The sequence below is a fragment of the Anolis sagrei genome, chromosome 4 (assembly GCF_037176765.1).
Source record: "Anolis sagrei isolate rAnoSag1 chromosome 4, rAnoSag1.mat, whole genome shotgun sequence".
NCBI classification, from domain to species: domain Eukaryota; kingdom Metazoa; phylum Chordata; class Lepidosauria; order Squamata; family Dactyloidae; genus Anolis; species Anolis sagrei.
In genome coordinates, this window is record NC_090024.1 from 35,322,847 (window position 1) to 35,336,730 (window position 13,884).

Sequence of the window (13,884 nt, forward strand, 5' to 3'; positions counted from 1 at the left end):
GCCATATACGATAACAGTTAAAATACATATATTTTAATTGTTATGGCATAATATTGGGAAATCCATAATATATTGGAAATTCCAGTGCACCATAACCTTATTGAAAAGGTAGCAGAGGATGATTGTTTGAAGTAGAATTTGCAGTTGTAATTTGCTGTTGCCTAAAATTATAAACATTCCCTTAAAACATGCACTCAAGAGACAAAACAAAGTCTTCTTTGAAAAATAACTTATCTTGTTTACTAACAAACGTGTATATATTCAGTATAAAGGCACATAGTTTTTAAGTGTCCTTAAGCATATCTGTACTCACTCAAGTCCATGAGCAAATACATCTACCTCCAATGAAGACAATTATGCTGGGGAAAGTGGAAGGCAAAAGGAAGAGGGGCCGACCAAGGACAAGATGGATGGATGGCATCCTTGAAGTGACTGGACTGACCTTGAGGGAGCTGGGGGTGGTAACGGCCGACAGGGAGCTCTGGCGCAGGCTGGTCCATGAGGTCACGAAGAGTCGGAGACGACTGAACGTATGAACAACAACAACAACCAATGAAGTGGTAAGCAGACTTACTGCACTGAAGTCCATAAATACATCTACCTTATTGAAGTCCAAAAGCAAAGCAAACACATGCTCAGTACAATCACATCTATAACTCCTCCCACATCAAAGATGCAAGTCAAACTGGCAAATCAACATACACATAGACTCCAGACTAATAATTGTATACACATTAATACACAATTGGAGGCTTGGAAGGTTGCTACTTCCAACAACTTTTGGCACAAAGGCAAAATTGGTTAAAGCAAGGTATTGGTCAAAGATTGACACCATATTGCTGGCCAAACAAGAGGCTTCATCAATTAAAACAAGACACTTTATTCTTTTCCCAACAATTTTGCCCAAATCATTGATTACATGGTAGAAATGATAAAAGGTATTTTCAGCCATATTCTATGAGCTGAGGTCATCAACAAGATAGCAAGGGCAGCTGAACTAAATCAAGGATTTACATTTGCTGTTGCTTTCAGGCGAGATCTTTATATGCCTATTTTTGCCTAGAAAAAATAAGAGCATAGTCAAAGCCAAATAATGAGAACTGTTATCTCTTCAGCATTTATTCGGTGAATGAATAGGTTGCTGGTGGAGTTAAAAAAAAGTAAAGTAAATTTCTCACTTACTCATCTTTAATGTAAATGTACCTTATGGATTGTTAAACTTTCTAAAGAGTATTGCTGTGCTGATTAATTGCTAATGAATACTAATGAAAGGTTAAAATGTGTATACAGTCGGATGTATTTAATTTAAGTGATGATTGAATAGATTTAACACAGGCTATCAGGAGAGCACTCGCCACATGTACAAGTCAGTCAATAAATATGCAGCAAACTGTTGGCTGTTTCCTTATCTGTTCCACTGGTTTTATAAGTCGAGTTGTTAAAAATATATTGTGAGTACAGAGCCAGCATGTTATAGTGATTTCAGAGTTGGACTATTACTGTGAAGACCAGGGTTTGATTTCTTGCTCAACCATGAAACACACTGGGTGATCTTGGATAAATTACATACTACAAAATGACATGATAGCTTCACCTTAGTGTTGCCACAAGTTGGAAATGACTTGAAGGCATACAGCAAAAACAAAAAAGTCTTCAAATCTTCATATCTCTTAAGAAACATCCATATTTTCAGAAAGGGAAACATAATGTCTGACTAGCATGACAGAAACACAATCAGAGAGGCTAAGATCTTCTGGGGAGGCCCTGCTCTTGGTCTCACCTGTTTCGCAAGTGTGATTGGTGGGGGACAAGAGACAGGGTCTTCTCAGTGGTGACTCCTCAGCTCTGGAACTCTCTCCCCAGTGAGATTAGATTTGTGTCCTCCCTCCTGGCATTAAGAAAAAGAACAAAGACATGGTTATGGAACCAAGCTTTTAACTAGTAATGCAGTACAAGAAGCAAACATGGAATATGTGTAATCGACATTTGGAATGGCCTCGTCTAAAAGTTAGATAGTGATTTTATTAGGTGTTTTCATTCTTATATTTCATGTTCAAAATGTCCTTTTATGGTGAATTGTCCTACTGATTTTATGCTAGTTATATGTTGTTGATTTGAGTTTTGGTTTAGGTAACAGTGCTCCATGCAGTCATGCCGGCCACATGACCTTGGAGGTGTCTATGGACAACGCTGGCTCTTCGGCTTAGAAATTATTATTATTATTATTATTAACTTTATTTGTACCCCGCTAGCATCTCCCGGAGGACTCGATGCGGTTTACACAGGCCGAAGCCTCAAAACACAATACAATAGAAGACATAACACAACAATAGCAAAGCAAATCAAAACAATAAGCAAAATAACGACAATGGCAGTACATCAAGACATTGTTAAAAAACTGGTTCGGCCGGCGCAATGGGGTACAAGGTTAAAAGTGCTGAATGGCAGGAGGCATGTAGGATTAAAAGTGCGGTGTGCAGCGATGATTAGTTATGCTAAGGTGCTACTAGGACTTGGGGTGGGGATTCCTAGTCAGAGAAGGCACAACGAAACAGCCAAGTTTTTAAATTCCTTCTGAAAACAGCTAGAGTAGGGGCCTGTCGGAGATCTTTTGGAAGGGCGTTCCAAAGTCGGAGGGCCGCCACAGAGAAGGCCCTGTCCCGTGTCCCCACCAAGCGCGCTTGCGACATAGGTGGGATCACGAGCAGGGCCTCCCCAGATGACCGGAGCGAGCGTGTGGGTTCATAGATGGAGATGCGGTCGCAGTTGGCGCACAAGTCTCAGTTGCGCAAAGGCCCTCCCGGATACCGCCGACACCTGAGCCTCAAGTGTGAGCGAAGAATCCAAGAGGACACCCAAACTGCGGACCTGTGGCTTTAGGGGGAGTGTAACCCCGTCCAACACAGGTGACCACCCTATACCCCGATCTGGTTTACGATCGACCAGGAGGACCTCTGTCTTGTCGGGATTGATCTTCAGCTTGTTCTTCCTCATCCAGATCGACACAGCGGCCAGGCACTCGTCTAGCACCTGAGAAGCCTCCTTGGAATTAGGTGGAAAGGAGTAGTAGAGTTGTGTGTCATCCGCGTAGAGATGGCACCCAACTCCAAAACTCCGGATGACCTCTCCCAGCGGTTTCATGTAGATGTTAAAAAGCATGGGCGACAAAATAGAGCCTTGCGGGACCCCACAGGTCAAAGGCCAGGGGTCAGAGCAGGCGTCTCCCAGCTTCACCATCTGAGTTCGTCCCTCCAGGAAGGACTGGAGCCACGACAGAACCGTGCCCCCAAGGCCCATCCCGGAAAGACGACCCAGAAGGATACCATGATCGATGGTATCGAAAGCCGCTGAGATGTCCAAGAGAACCAGCAGAGTCACACTCCCCCTGTCCAGCTCTCTGCGGAGGTCATCCACCAAGGCGACCAAGGCTGTCTCGGTGCCATGACCAGGCCTGAAACCAGACTGTGACTGATCTAGGTAGTTGGTATCGTCTAGGAAACCCTGGAGCTGAGAGGCGACCACCCTCTCCAGCACCTTACCCAAAAAGGGGAGGTTGGAGATTGGCCTGTAGTTATTCAGCACCGTGGAGTCAAGGGAAGCTTTTTTGATAAGTGGGCGAACCACGGCCTGCTTCAAATTAGATGGAAAAATTCCTTGCTCCAACGATGCATTGATAATCATTACAAACCAGTCAAGCAACCCCCCTCTGGCTGATTTAATGAGCCAAGATGGGCATGGGTCTAGAGATGAGGTGGTCGCTCTCACAGCCCCAAGAGTCTCCTCCACAGTTTCAGGAAGAACAAGCCTAAAAGAATCCCACAAAATTGGACAAGCAGGTGCCTCCGTCACCTCTTCTGGCACTGCGATGGAATTGGAGTCGAGCTCGAGACGTATCTGGGCGACTTTATCTGCAAAATGGTGTGCGAAATCGCGACACCGAGCTGTGGGGTCGTCAGGGACCTCCTCCACCGCAGGTGGGTGGAGGAGTTCTCCCACGACCCGAAACAGCTCCGATGATCTATTTGCTGCAGATGCTATACGAGCGGTCGTGAATGATTTCCTGGCCACCCGTATAGCCACGGAGTATGCCTTAAGAGAGGCTCTAGCCCGTGTTCGATCAGACACATCTCGAGATTTCCTCCATTTGCGCTCTAGCCCCCTTCTCGTATGCTTCATCACAGCCAGCTCCTCGGTGAACCAAGGAGATGGCCTGTCACGACGCAACGAGATGGGGCGTTCAGGTGCGATCGTATCTAACGCCCTGGCCATCTCCCCTCTAACGCCCTGGCCATCTCCCAGAAATGGGGATGAGCACCACACCCCAGAGTCAGACATGACTGGACCCCAGAAATGGAGATGAGCACCACACCCCAGAGTCAGACATGACTGGACTTAATGTCAGGGGACTACCTTTACCTTTACCTTTATGTAAGGCATGAATTTTGCCATTATTTTTGTGTATACTGCTTTGAGTCTCCCCAGGAATGAGTAAAGCAGTATATAAATACTATAAATGAATAAATAAATTGTTTAAATGGCAAAAATTAAAAATGCTTTGAGGTGTGTATTAGGCCTGGGTAACAACGGAAAAATTTGTTTCTAAACTCGTTTCGTTTTTAGGGGGTCCATTGCGTTTCGTTTTTTAAAAGAATTCCGAATTTTTCTTTAAATTTTTTTCGTTATTTACGAAATTTCGTAAATTTCGAATTGATTCATTAATGGCGGATGCGATTGTGCAATACGCTAAAAAAACCTCCAAATGGGAGAGGGGGAACTTCTGAAGTTTCCCTCTCCCTCTGTTGTTGACTGTTGGTGTGATAATTAATTTTTTTATCACTGATAAAACAAACAACAACTATAAAACTTGCACCAGACATACGGAAATAATAACGAAACGATTTTGAAACGATTTCGAAACGATTTCGAAATGATTTTGAAACAATTACGAAACAATTACGAAATAAATTGAAAAATTCATTTCGATTTTTAGTTGGTCCTGCATGGCTCAATATCGGATTGTAAGCTAATTTAAATACGAATCAATAACGAATTACGAAATTAACGAACGAAACCGCCCAGCCCTAGTGTGTATGTGTATTTTAATACTTTGCTTCTGTTATTTAAAAAACAATTCTATGAGATAGTGAACTGGAGTTATTTAAGATATTAAAATAATGTTGATGAGAAAATGTAAGTCCCACTTTTATTACTAACAATATTAAAGCCTCGTATGGAAAGGTCACGCCTTGCACTAGTCTAACTTCAAATAAATTGAGAAAATACTTCTCAAATGTCCTTTGTGGACTAAAAGTTCCAGGTCCTCTATAGCTGGGGAGTATAATGTGCCACAAAAAGTAACTTTTCTAAGTTTTAGTTAATTATTTTTATTCCAAATTATTCCAGTTAATGTGAAACAATGTACAGATTTGTTGCATTTTATTTATATGAATTGCATCTTTTTCTCTTTTCTGAATTAATTCAAGATGGTGCCCTTTGTCCTCCTGCTGTGAAAGCAGCTTTTTGTTTTTGTTTTGTTTCTCAGATTATGACATGCATGCGTGGGAGAAGGGGGGCATCAGCAGAGAGCACATTCAAACATATCAAGGGGATGTTGCCATTTATATGCCTTTCATTTTACAGTTGATCTTTTTTTTTAATTGGTCATAATTCCTGGAAATATTATTAAGCAAGTTACAGTAAGAAGCTATACTGTAAACCAGAAGTATTTTCGTGCCCCTCCTATAGACTGCCAATAAGTAAAGCTGAATTTTTACCTACAAAACCAGGAAATTCTACCATCAGTCTCACTTCTTCCAGCTGGAAAGTAGTGAAAAACTGAAAGGAAATTTCCCTTTCAAATACCTACTCTGGATTAGATACTAAAGCTATTCCAATCACTCCCCTTCGGATAGTCACTCTCTTGATCAAAACCAGATGCTTTCTCATGTCCCAAGTAGCCTGGGAAAGAAATATTGTTTGGTTAATCTTTTCCCAAGCCCATGATGCTTGAGTCAAGGATCATACCCATGAATGATTTACACTCCTATTTATAGTTTCCCATCATTTTCTTCCTTGTACTCAAAAGATTTTCTGAACAGTGGAATGCTCACCTTGCAGACAGGTTTATGTCTTAACCAGACATTTTGAAGATGAACTGCATTATTTTCATAGCTCTTTGTTTTAGATGCTTCTGAAAGAGGAGAAAAAAACTTCATCACATTTCTTTCTTACATAGAATTTTATTTTTCTGTCCCCACACTTCAGTAAATATTTAAAAGCATTTTAGAAATATATGTTGATTCAACACTATCTCCAGCAGGCAGTCTAATAAGAATTACTCATATATTTTTGCATGTAACATGTAGTCCTAGTCAGAACTTGGAAATTTTACTGGTGGGTTTTCATAGCTATAATGAGATACAAACAAAATCAGTTTGGGAGGGAGAAAAGAGAGAAGTAAATCCTTTCGCTATCCAATCCATATATGAAATGATCAAAATTCAAAGTTAAAACTCAGTAACTCAGATTCAGTGCTTTCTGCCTCTAATCAGTTGATAAGTACTTTGTAGCTATGGGATTTTTTTGCACACGTTGGTTCTTAATGTCCAGAGTCTAGAAAATGCCATGGCTTTCTGGGTTGCCTGAAGCTAAGGTTAGTAGATAATCATATCAATGGTGGAAGGAGCCACTGGATTGTAGTGTGATGTTGGCTGTAATAATCTACAATAGAGAGTCTCAATGAGGTTGCGGTGTTAATGAGAGTTATAATATGTGTAGTGTTACCAGGAAACTATTGTTCAACCCACTGTCAATGGAGGCAGTTCATAGTTTATCAATATTACACTTTAAAATGTTTATTTATTTTTAGTGCTAGTATTTCTCTTCCCCACTGCTGGATTTGTGACCTGGAAACACAAGCATAGCAATCCAAATGTCTGAACTATCTTAATATTCAGGGATTTCTTGAAGGGTTTACTGGAGGCAGCCATCTTAGCTCATTTGGAAAATGTTGAAATACTCAAAGTTGAAATACTCAAAACTGGTCTGGGGAGCAAAAAATAGATGGTAATACCAGGAGCTGCCTTGGAATAAATTAAATATTGTTTGGATCTCTAAAATAAAATGTAAAAGCCCCATCACAAAACCCAGGACTTCCAAGGGTTTTTTTTTTAAAATTATTTGGATGTAGCCTTGGAAACCATTTTCAGCCCTCCTATTGTTATGTCCAATAACCTGGAAGTAAGTTGCACTTTAAAAGTTCTGATCTAAGGGCATATGGGTGCAACTTGAGACTTTCTCTGACTGACATTTTACTTGGGGGAAAAAATGAAATATTGCTGTGCAGTAAAAGAATCTGAATGCTTAAGAAATCCAATGCCTAGACTGTCTTAACATTCACGCCTTTCTTGAAGGGTGGAAGGAATATGTCTATCTAGAAACTGGAGCAAATTACTGGCATGTTTTCTGGTTAAACAGTGGGCAGCTAGAGTTGTAAAACGAGCAATAAATTTTTTATAACATGCAATAAATAGGAATGTGCACAGTGACTGTGTGATTGAGAAAAGCATTTCTCAACCCACATTCCACTTTCCTTTCCTGTCCTTGTTCTCTGAGCACCTTCTCCTTCATCTGTATGAAGAGCTTTCTCTTCTGTTGAAGAACAATATTTAGGGGAAGGAAAGAAGGAAAGAAGTTGAGTTGAGAAAAAAATGATTATCATGATCATATTGAACTTCTCATAAAAACAAACATTCCACTGCATATATGGATGTTGATGTTGTTCCAAAGCCTTAAAAATGTGGATATTTTTTTAGGATCATCCTTATTTTATACCAGGGAGTGCTGGTCCATTGGTCTTCTTATATTGGTGACCCTTTTGGATTTACTTGGAGGTGGTACACTCTTAAGGGACTCAAGGCAGCTTCCAGCCACATGCTTTGATCAATTTAAAACAAGTCAAATACAAGAAATAAAAAACAATTAAACAGTATTGTGTATGTTAGGTTAAAATACAGTTAAAATACAACAAATACAACTAAAATGCATTTTAAAGCACACACCCAAATTCCACCCACAACCTCTCCAGCAACATGCCCCTTATCCTTCTCCAAATGCCTGCTGACAGAGAAAGATCTGCCTGTGGAAAGCCAGCAGGGATGGGGTCCTCCTGGTCTCTATTGGGAGGGAGTTCCATGGTCTGGGAGCAACAACAAAAAAGGCCCTCTCCAGTGTTCCCACCAAGTGCACCTGAGTGGGTGGTGGGTCAGAGAGAAAGCCCTCCCCAGTAGATCATAGATCTCTAGCAGGTTTGTAGAAAGAGATAGAGTCTTTCAGAGAACCTGGACCAGATTTTTATAGAGCTTTGTAAGTCAAAGCTAGCACTTTGAATTGAGCTTAGAAATGTGTTGACAGCCAGTGGAGCTGTTGCACCAGCAGAGTTGTGTGCTCCCTGTAGTCAGCCCCAGTTAGCAGTCTGGTTGCTGCTTTTTGAGCTAACTGAAGTTTCTCAGCACTTTTCAAAGGCAGCCCCACATAGAGCGCACTATAGTTGATCAATCAGGATGTAACCAAAGCCATATTCAACTTCTCCAGAAGTGGACGCAGTTGGCACACTAGCTTTAACTGTGCAAAAGCACTCCTGGTCACTACATATTACCATATGTAGAAATATTTCTGGTCCATATCATTTTACATTTTTTCTCATAATACCATTCTGTTCCACCACTTCCACTCCCAATAATCTAAAAATATAGTTTTAATTTGGAGTACTTATCAAAAAATATCTTAATCACTTCTCATGGGTATCAGAGAGAAAGCAAATAAATATAATACGTTAGACAATATGCAAAAAAAAAAATCCAAACTCTAAAACTTCATTATAATCAAAGCAGCAAATGCAATAGAGCAAAAAGAAAAATGAAATGCCAGCTTTAAAAAATCTTGTCACCACTAGAGTTTTTTAAATGACTTGAGACAACCTGTAAAGTATATGAGATGTTTGGTGACTAGTGGTTCTCATGTTAGTGGGATACTGAGTCCAGATTTTAGTGGGCTCTCCAAGCAGCTGAACTCTTTCCAATAGGTTGAGAGTGTTGAGTAGATCAATTCAGGTTGAAATCCAATTATGTTGTCATAATTTACTATATGAAAGCTGATGCACAGGAGTCAGATGATGGTTCTCCTCTCCTGAATTTAAGTAACTAGTGACTGGTCCAGCTGAGAAGAAAATGCAGCAAAGTGGCCCCCACCTCAAAAGAGGCTGGGGAACACCGAGGAGAAACTCTAATCATTTGTAAAATGTCACCAGGACAAAAAAAAAGCCCCAGCAGCATAGAACTTAATGACTTTTAAATAAGAAATGCCAAGCAGTCTGACCCTTGGCATCTCAGAGACAGGTGGCTATGAATCCTGCAGCAGCTACTGAGAGTTTGTGGTGGTTGCTACTGTTTGTTCTTCTGGATTTTATGAAATTCCTAGTCATCCTAGTCATTGATATGTTTGAATTCTTGATCTTTGGGCTAGGTTAAGGAGCCCCCGGTGGTGCAGTGGGCTCATGCCCTTGTGCTGGCAGGACTGAAGACCGACAGGTCACAGGTTTGAATCTGGGGTGAGTGTGGACGAGCTCCCTCTGACAGCTCCAGCTCCCCATGCGGGGACATGAGCGAAGTGTCCTACATGGATGATAAAACATCAAAACATCCAGGCGTCCCCTGGCACACAAAAAAATCGTGTAAAACTCTACTGTAACCTGCCCCTTCTAGCAATTTTTGCCTATAAGTATAGGGCACATGGACATGAAAAACATCATTGCCATTCCTTCACACAGTACATTCCATGGTTACAGTTTATTCACAATACAGAGAGAATGCAGCAAAATGTCCTGGTGCAACCCTGGTTCAAAGTGAGAGGAACTGCACTAAGTGTATGCTTTTCCAAGTAAAGTTGTAAATAATGCAATGGATCTACCAGAGACTCATGACTGCAAAGATATTGGAGAAAAGCACAATGAAATTATCACAACTATGTCAGCACTTCTATGTTATGCTCTGTTTACTCCAGTGTTTTACGTGCTTCCCACCTGTCATTTTTCAAGGTACCATAATGAAGCCAAACTGGTTGAATATGGGAGGTGACAGAATGCAAAGTGTCAGAACACTACTGAGCTTCCATTGCCCGCAGCGTGGTGATTATTAATGTGAAAGAGCCAGAATGTGAAGAAGTGTCCAAAGTTCTTACTAGTAGAATTTATAGCTCACAGCTTCAGCATCCCTTGGCCTTCACCAGCTGTTATGCACCTGGAAAGGAAACAAAGAAATATCTTCTCTCCATTTATCTTCCTTATACTTGTTGCTTATGGGACCAAAAAGACAGGTGACAGAGAACTAGTAGCGGAAGTCTAAATATCCACTTGCAGAACACTAATTCCTGCTGGAGATATTCCAAGGTGGATTGAACCAGCAGTTAAGTATCCTAAGTACTGAAAGCTCCTCTGGTGAGGTAGCTAAATGCTTCATATGCTCTGTGTGTTCCTTGGTAAGAGAGAAAGACAAAGAACTGTACACCATAACATTGCATTTCAGTGTTAAAGGTTGGGGATTATTTTTGGGGGAGAGAGAGAGATATTTCTGAAAGGAAAAATCTGAGGGGAAGAAATACTTGGAGGATATCGAGAAAGTCACTCATTCAACCTCCGAACAATAGTGCTATGTGCTATTCCATGTTTCTTCTTCTGTGGCAATGGCCAGTTCAAAGCAAGCGTTAACAGGCCAGGTCCTTTTGTGTGGAGACAATACTAGAAACTATAGCCCTGTTTTTAGGTTAGTCAACACATGTTCTTGAACACAGGGGCAATAGGATGCCTGAGTCCAGGAAGCATGAGATAGCTGGGGAGATAGTGATCATGAATTCCTTGTAAGAATCCATTATGGCCTGACTGCCCTACACAAGGGAAGATCCAAACCCTGGAGCAGGATTTGGCCCTTCCCTGGTGGTTTTTAAAAATTGGGGGCGCAGCTACATTAAGCTGCTACCCGCGTTATATTGCATTAGCCCATGTGTGTTGTATGGATGCATGCAGGCTAAAGCAACTCTACATTGTATTGTTTAGATGTGTAGATCCTACGAAATTATATCAGTTTTGTTTCTGTTGTGAGAAAATCTTTTTTTAAATGCAGCTTTCAAACTCTATTTGCAAATCAGTACTTATTCTGTGCCATATTCACATGCAATGATCTTACAAATAAAACACTTTTCTGATGATTAAACAATCTTTTCTGGACCTCAAATGTTATTTTCTACACACACAAAAATATTTTTGCGCAAAAATGTTATTTTCTGCACAAAACAAAGAGGTGTGAATTTTGTGTATAATAAGTCCTGAACTGTGAAAATTCTCAGTAGTCAAAGATTCTTCCCATCATGGTTTACCAACATTTGAAAAATATTTTTTCTACATTTTAAATGTTTCTGGATCTTCTTTCCATGCTCCCTGAAGATGTACCTTTCTATCTTCTATGTTCTATAATTCCTAGGGTACCTTCTATAGAAATATCTGGTTCATGAAAATGCTGAGACTGAAACAATATGTCATTGTCCTGTGTGTTTGGTTTGGTTTGTGTGTGTGTGTGTGTGTTTCCTTTCTCTATTGTACATAGCAAAAAGGCTCTGGTCATCTTATATATCCTGTCTTTTTTCAGTCATTTTCTTATGTAAACGTAATAATTCAATAAATATCTATACAAAAAGAGATCAACTTGTGACATTCTAAGGTATTTCTGGTCTTCTGTGTTTTGTTATTCCAATTAACAAAAAGATGTTTGTATCTACCCAGCATCCCTAATGGGTCTGTTTGTAGTGACATTGTCAGCCAAAAGAATCCTGTAAATAGAAATCAAACCGTATATAAATGAAATAGCATTCCAGGAAGGCATGCCAATTTGTAGACAAACACCCTGGACAATTAGGAACTAATGTCTGTAAAATATCCCGTGGCCACAAGGCACACACAAACTGATTAGAGACAGAAACGTCTGTGAATGGGGGCACCGTTTGATGGACGATCACTTTATAATAGAAGCCAGATGTTCCAAATAAATTGGCAAGCTTGGGGTTTTGGTAGGCAACAGCTAAGGAAAACCATGCAGGCAATTGTTTCATGGAGCAGATCAAGCTGTGAGCTCTTTGTACCTACGTCCAAATTATTGTTTTATATCAGAAGAGCTTGTTTTTATGAAAAAGATTCTATGTTAGATGGGTGACAGGAGTTCATATCAACCAATTTGTAACCAGCTTGGCAATAGAAGCCCTATTTGGGTATTGAAAGGGTTTTTAAATAAATGTGTGAAATAGAGAACTGCACTCTTACCTCTTTTTTGATGTGTCTCTTTCCTCACATGGACAGCATTAGTCTGAAGAGGAGTATCTTCATTATGCTGGAAGCTGTGAATCTTATCTGGAACCAGGACAAAATCAGGGTTTCCAATTCTGTGAAGAGTCCACACATAGCAGAGACTCTTTGTTTCAGATTGTCACTCTCCACGCAGAATGAACAGTAACAAACAAGGTAGACTACTGCTCTTTTCCTCCTCAACTTTTTATTTTAACCCTATCCTGAAAAGGCCTAGGATGCAGCTACACTGTAAAATGAATGTACTTCGACGCCAACCTTAATTACCATGACTTAATTTTATGGAGTCATGGGAGGTACAGTTTTACAAGTTTTTTAGTCTTCTTTGCCAAATAGTGCTGGTGCCTTACCAAACTGCAAAACCCCAGATTACATAGCATTGAGACAAGAAAATTAAAGTTGTGTCAACTACATTAATTCTATACTCGTCATATCAATGTTCTCTAGTCCATTATACAGCCGTTTCAGTAAGTAATTTCTCCTTGGCAGACTGGCAAGCTTCATGTTATGAGAATCCTTAAGAAAATTTGAGTTTTATCTCTAAGAACCCTATCCATGCCAATAATGTATTACTATTTATTTACTTATTTATTTATTTAAAACATTTATATTCCACCCTTTTCACCCCAAAGGTTACTCAGGGCGGAGCACTGCATATATATGACAAACATTCAATGACGGGACAAGAATTCATATGAGTATGCATAAACATTAAAAACATTTATCAAATATTAAAATACACCATTTAAACCGTCATTGGTCATCTGTGTCAAATCTAAATTAGCCTGGTAAAGTTTCTTATTGCCCTGTCCCGAAAGCTTGGTCCCACAGCCAAGTTTTTACCATTCTTCTGAAGGACAGGAGGGAGGGGGCTGATCTGATTTCACCAGGAAGGGAGTTTCATAGCCGAGGGCAATCACTGAGAAGGCCCTGTCTCTCGTCCTCACCAGTTGTGCCTGTGACAATGGTGGGATGGAGAGCAGGGCCTCCCCGGACAATCTTAATCTCCACGATGGTTCAAAGGGGGAGATGCGTTCAGACAGGTAAATTGGACCAGGGCCGTTTAGGTTATTAGGTTATATTTTCTCATTCTCCCAAGAAAAGATTTAAGGCAGCTTGCAATATTTATTAAAAAAGAAGCACAGATGGAAAGTGATTATTAAAATTAAAACATTTTAAAACAATGAAATAAATTATGTGATTCTACCAACTGTGATTTAAAACACTACAAAAGCATTTCAAAACATATGAATTGAACCCAAAGTGCAGTGCACAAATTACTGAAAGACCCTTTGGCACAACCAGTTTATGGACCTTTACTTACTTACTTAGGCGATCCCTCATTGTCCAAGTTAGATTGTTCTCCAAGTTCAGTGGCCTGGCGGTGGGTACATGGTTGACTGTGGAGCTCTATTGTTGACCTGCATGTTCTCCCGCAGTGAGGGCATCAGTTTCCAGCTGGAAGGCGGTCCCGGTCT

The 13,884-nt window shown here is 40.4% G+C and overlaps 1 long non-coding RNA gene across 1 annotated transcript; it reads right to left on the bottom strand.

Annotated features, from left to right (window-relative positions):
* Positions 1 to 878: 878 nt before the first annotated feature.
* LOC137096799 (uncharacterized) lies at positions 879 to 12,581 on the bottom strand. The gene is made up of 3 exons (XR_010909724.1): positions 12,365 to 12,581; positions 6,111 to 6,190; positions 879 to 1,059 (listed from the first exon to the last, which is right to left on the bottom strand). It is a non-coding gene; the product is annotated as an uncharacterized lncRNA (long non-coding RNA).
* Between the last annotated feature and the right edge of the window lie 1,303 nt (positions 12,582 to 13,884).